Below are 6,000 nucleotides of genomic sequence, written 5' to 3' on the forward strand. Positions count from 1 at the left end.
GAGAGAGAGAGAGAATGTGTATCCTCGAGCCTATGTGTGCTCACTCGTGTGTGTGTTTGATCCTGTGTGTGTTCGAAGCTACCCGTGCGTGTGAGCAGCAAAGTTTCCCTTTTTTGTTATGCCCGATGCCTTGATCCAGCTGTCTGGCTGATATTAATCGTCTGTACACAATCGCACTGGGTCAATACCAAAGCTTATTGCCTCTCCTGCTTGTAATTAATGTGCGGGGGTCGGTGTGAGACAGCTTGTGTTGACCTCGGGATGCTGTGGGCGGGTGGGTGGGCAAGGTGAGCAATGGCCGGGATCGTTGATCAGGCTTTTGTGTTAGAGCAGGTGCCGAACACACATGCTTGACTGCTTCTAAGTCACAGGAGCCGAAGGCATTTATATTATTTATTGTTTATTACATGGCTTGAAACTCATTGCATTAAAGGTCTAGCTCTCTCTTTGGCTGTAGCTTTGAAAACCGAAGATGTTTATTTGCTTTTATCCTTCCTTTTTGATATACTTATAATATCTCCTCGTATGATTTCACTGTTTACTTGTAGATTAAGATTGTTATTCGAAACCAGTTTTTTTAAAGGAAAGTTCTGATGACCTTTTAATAGTCCTCATTGAACTCGTGAATCCTCAGGAAACAAACTACAAGAGAGACGACACTTAACTGTTGTTGGAAGAGGTCCACACCAAGTTCACTTCAGCTGATGGGGTGTGACCCCCAGCTGTTTGAAGAAGCAATACAGAGATAAGATGAAGAGAAGCAGGGCCGGGTAATTTCTGAGTGTTTGCTGTTTGGCGCTTATGAGGTAATATATCAACTCATAAGACCAGTGGCCAGCAGCTTTAGAGTGGTAATTGGAGTCAGGTCAGCCAAACTGTGTTTGCTGTTCTCCCAAGACAGAAATATGCATCTTTAGTGCAAGTTTTGTGTAAACATGTCAAACTGTTTTTACACGAACGCAAAAATCAAGAGGAGGAAAAAGGTAAAAAAGAATGACCAAATTAAATCAGAGAAAGAAAATGAAAAGGAAGTAAAGATAAGGAAAGATGGAAAGAAATAAAGAAAGAAGAGAAAGAAACCACATCGATATCTGCCAACACGACGGAAATGTGAGTCTCTCAAAGCGAGGTTTTTATCCTGTAACTGATGTCACTCGCCAGGGAATGCCAAACAAATGACAAAACTCGGGGATCCACGCACAGAACGTGAGACGGCGAGAGCTGCGAGCATTGCTGCTGCGCCATCTGCAGGAGAGGAGATTGATTTTCAAAACCCTATGTACATAACCTTTCTTGTCACTGACCTTTTTATTTCTGAAATTAATGAGGAGGCTGAGAAGATGGAGAGGGTGAGGGAACAGCCTCGTAGACATGAGACCCGCTGACCTCCAGACTCAGCTCAAACCTTTGCTCTGAATTTAATATTTTAAGTGAAATTTATTGAAAAATATTTTTCAGTAGTTGCCTTCCTTTCCAGTTAACTACTAAAACGAGGATAATGTGTACAAAGCTTCCGGTATAGTCATTCATTATTTAGGCTCGCCGAGACTAACAGCAGAGGCAAAGCGTTGGTCTCGGCAGACAGACAGCAGTCCACCTGTAGAGGTCCGTGGACAGACTGATCAGACAGACACCTGAGTGGGGTGTCCTTCAAAGAGGCAAGAGAACGATGGAAGGATTGTGCTGTACAATGCTTCGGATGCTGGATGTACTTTCAGGGCAATCCAAAAGAAAACTGGGACAATCTAAAATCTGATGTTCGTCTATCTCTCTTTCTTTTACACACACACATGTTTGTATTTACATTTCCTTCATCAGCTCTCCACATCGAGCTTAGTACTTTTTACTATTCACCAAACTATGACTCATAATGTTACTAAATTAATGACCAAAAAAATATGTATCTCTTTTTCTCACCGCCAGCCTCTTCCATACAGAAATACCATCCAGGGCAGACAATCGTTTCGTGGCGTTGACAGGGAGGCCTCTTTATAATCCACTTGTTTCCGATGCTGAGAGGCAATGCAGTGGCATGTCTGCGTTTGCTGAGAGACGATGGATTCGTGTCTCTGTCTCCTGCCAGAGCATCTCGGACATCAAGAGAGCCGCTGGCACGCACCTGGTATCAGCATTGACCGCAGATCCTTCAATCAGCCTGTGATTCTCCATTGTGGGTCGATATGGGCGTGTGACAGCTCGCCCTGTAGGCTGAGAACGCCCAGCCTATGGCCGCGGTCACAGACATCAAGCCTCCATTTACAGGATTCCTCACACCGTCCGCTGCTCGGCTTTCTGTAAGATCTTAAGCTTCTGGTGGACGAAAGATTCTTTTCTTGAGACACGGGGACCTCGCCATTAGCACTGTCGCCAGAGGAAGGTCTATAAGCCAGGCACTAAGCAGTCGTCGAAGTGGTAGTCGTAACAGCTGTCGTTGCTGATGTGCAGAAAATTATTCTACCATAGAATATTCCGATAACTCAAACTGGCTTAGCTCGTGTTTACACATTCAGACCATGGGTCATTTCAAAGTGTTGGTGAGAATGAACAGCGGGCAACATTGTTACAATTATTCCAACAATATTACCAACAAGAATTGCTTGAAAGTAAGATTGTTACCAAGAATTTCAAGTTTTATTCACATGAAAACAGGAAGTTGTTTCCCAGTGCCCCTTTCTCTGACATTTTTGCAAGTTTTGTCAGTTATCCCTATTGTTTGACAAATGTTCGCCTCAGTGCATGTTTGCTGCTGAGCCAGCAAATGAAGTTAAGAGGCTTAAAAACTAATTTTATATCTTTTAGTCAACAATTCGAACTTCACAAAATGTGCCACAATTTTTCCACCGGAGTTAGCAAAAAAGAGTTTGACAGAAAATAAATTTCTTTGAAAAGTTCGTAACCCCGATATAAAACACAATATATCCATACTAAGGAAGAAATGTTAAAGAGGCAAGTACAATGTCTTCCACATCAACCCCAAGATAACTATCATAAAAGTCATTTTTTGAGTAAGATACAATTACTTATCAAGACATGTACATTATTAACAGTTGTCATTTTTATCAGCTGTCAAACTCGTGAAATAGCAATACATTTCTGTCAACGTCTTTCCTCCATCGAATTGCAAAGATGTCCACATTGTACATGTTAAAAAAGTAGCAGATCCTACAAAGAAAAAGTAGTAAAGGAGAAAAACTGTTGACACGATAAATAAAGTTGCAAATACATGAAGAATAATACATTCCTCCATCGCTTCACACTATAATTATTTTTGATGTGTCTATAGCTGTCCACGAATGCACTGCGAGAAGCCGGAAGTGATATTTGTTGCAGTTCAAAGCCCCAGAAATCCATCTTGCAGTGCAAAAACAAAAACAAAAAAATAAAAATAAAAATAGCCTTACAAGATCTGAATTCTTCTTGTCCTTGGCTTGTGGAGGTGTAGGGTTTCAAATGTCGAGATTAACAACAGTCTGCTGAAGCGCTCATGCGTGGTGTGTGTGTGTGGAAGAGGGTGTGGACAAGGTAAAGAAGGGTGAAGGACGATTTGCTCTGTCGTGAACTCAACATACCGTGTCGTCAACAAACCTTTCTGATCACGGACCTGAGCTGGCCACGATATTAACCGAAGTTCCCACTTGGTGTCGCTCTGTGGCTTTTCTTTGTCACGTGCTTTGTTCAGAAGCCGAGCGGCGATCAAGGCCATCAGCCAGAGACCGCAATTATACTTGGAGGACAAGTGGCGCCAAGAGATTTCAATGACCGTTGGTGACAACGAACCTCAGCTGCAGACAACCGTCTCCGATCCCAGCGCCGAGCTGCACGTGCACCGCACGAAACCCGTTGGGTGTGGGGGCAGGAAGCGGGTGGACGCCTGGCGATGAAGCCGCAAGCATCACTGGGAAAGATGAGCTGGAGATGAGTTTTGTGAGGTGAGGGAAAGTGTGTAGCTATTTCGCCGCCTGCCAGGCGCTCGTTTCAGGGATGTCATCTCCGGTGGTGGCGCTCTCCGACAAAAGTAAATAATGAACAAGGAACAAGACCCCAGACTTAAAGGTCTAGTAGGGTGTTAAATTCGTTTTCTCCTGGTAAAGCTCAGTGCATGATGATATTTCATAAATTCTATATAAATTATTCTGTTTTGTTTTCTACAATCCTACAAACAGAAAGAACAGAAAGAACCTTGCCAGTCATCAGAAACAAAATTGTGGCCACCAGACCTTTAGAGAGACATCACTGTCAACATTAATACCTTTCACACCGACTTCTAGAGATTATACAAGTCTGTGTTTGTGCCGCTCGCGCTCTGGGGTCGTCTGCCTGAGCTAGGGAAGTGACGTCTAGCACGTGACTTGATTCTGTTGGTTGCTAGCCGAGGAATTTTCTCACAATTCGCACGAGATCGCTTTTCTCCGTTTGTCCCGTTTATTGTACCACGTGCTCCACTATCTGCATTCAGTCGTTGCCCAACCGGACCGGTCATCGAGAGGAGATAATAAACGGTATTTTCTGATCTCTCGACAAAGGTAAACGACCCAAGCCTTGTATCCAAAACGTCAGTGAAATGTAAGTGGCTCACCGTGTCAATGAGCTCACCTATTTTTTTCACAGCTTTTCTTTTTCACGGAAGTGTGTATATTCTGCTTGCTTACATTTTAAATATTCTGTCTGCAGAGAGAAAAATTTGACTTAATGTTCCCTTTGCTACCTAGTCTGTTTAAGTAAATACGTGATTTTTCAATAAGTCAATAAAAAAAAAAGTAAGAAAGTAAAAATAGAAAGAAAGAAGATAAGCTACAACAACAGCAAAAAAAAAAAAAAATCGAAAAGTTGAAAAAGAGTGAAATATTGAGACTCCTTTACCTAACAGGGACAATAACAAATAATTCAATTTACCAGACAAGAAAGACAACATTCTCCAGACAAGGACAAACGATGTGTGTGTATAGATATGTGAGTTCTATTAGATACGTTATACAACTTATATATAAATAACTGATAAAAGAGTAGACGCTGATGATAATGGATGATCTCTGGTGCTTTAAACGTATTTACAGCTGCAGAGTACATCAGGGAACTACTCACAACTGGACAGTAGGAAGCGATCCAGTAACCGAGAGGTTACAGTTCTATCGAGTAGGCGCATTTGGTTCGATTCCCGTGTGGCGCGGCCACCTTCCCCTAGTTGACCCCCTTTGTCGGGAATGGTACCTGCTAGTGAAGGGTTACAGAAAAAAAGGTAGAATAAAAACGAGATAAGCACTGGCCTCACAAAACATATCCTATAAAAAAAGCGAGTCCTCAAAAAATTTACTCCCCAGCAACCGAGATGATATACAGTGTGCGGCAGACTATTTGCACAGACTATAGGAGCCGCTACACCATGGTGCTTGCCTGTCAACGAGGTCAACAGTAATGACTGTTTGTTCTTCAGGTGTAACTGTGTGTAACAAACTGCGACATTTAAACTACGGCACCAGTTGCAAGGGAGTAAGACTGATGTGTCTATCCAGGACATACGTCAATAGGTCTGTAGCTATCGCCACAATAGATGTGTCTATCTTTTGACAGATCATACCACGAACTTGCAGACGATTTTCAGGTTAACTACTAAAACGAGGCAGATGTATACAAAGCTTCCGGTTTAGTCCCATTCATTGTGTAGGCTCGCCGAGACTAACAGAGAACTTTGGTCTCGGCAGACAGTCAGCAGTCCATATACACACGTCCGTTAGTTTATTCCTTGCTGCTCCCTTGAGGAGCATAGGGCCGCACACACGTCCGTGATCGTGTCCACTGTGTTCGCATTACAGTCCCCGGGAAAACATTAACACAAACGGAGACTGTCAAGAGGATAGAGAAATAAGATATCGGGAAAAACCCTTACATTGCATTAATAGGTCTCTGTAGGCGAGACCTAATTAGAAGACAGAGAAACGAGAGAGAAGATTAAGACACTCCATGTTACTAATTGATTATTACTTTTTCGTTAATTGTTACTTT

Source organism: Pomacea canaliculata, linkage group LG3 (assembly GCF_003073045.1).
Source record: "Pomacea canaliculata isolate SZHN2017 linkage group LG3, ASM307304v1, whole genome shotgun sequence".
In the NCBI taxonomy this organism is placed as follows: Eukaryota; Metazoa; Mollusca; class Gastropoda; order Architaenioglossa; family Ampullariidae; genus Pomacea; species Pomacea canaliculata.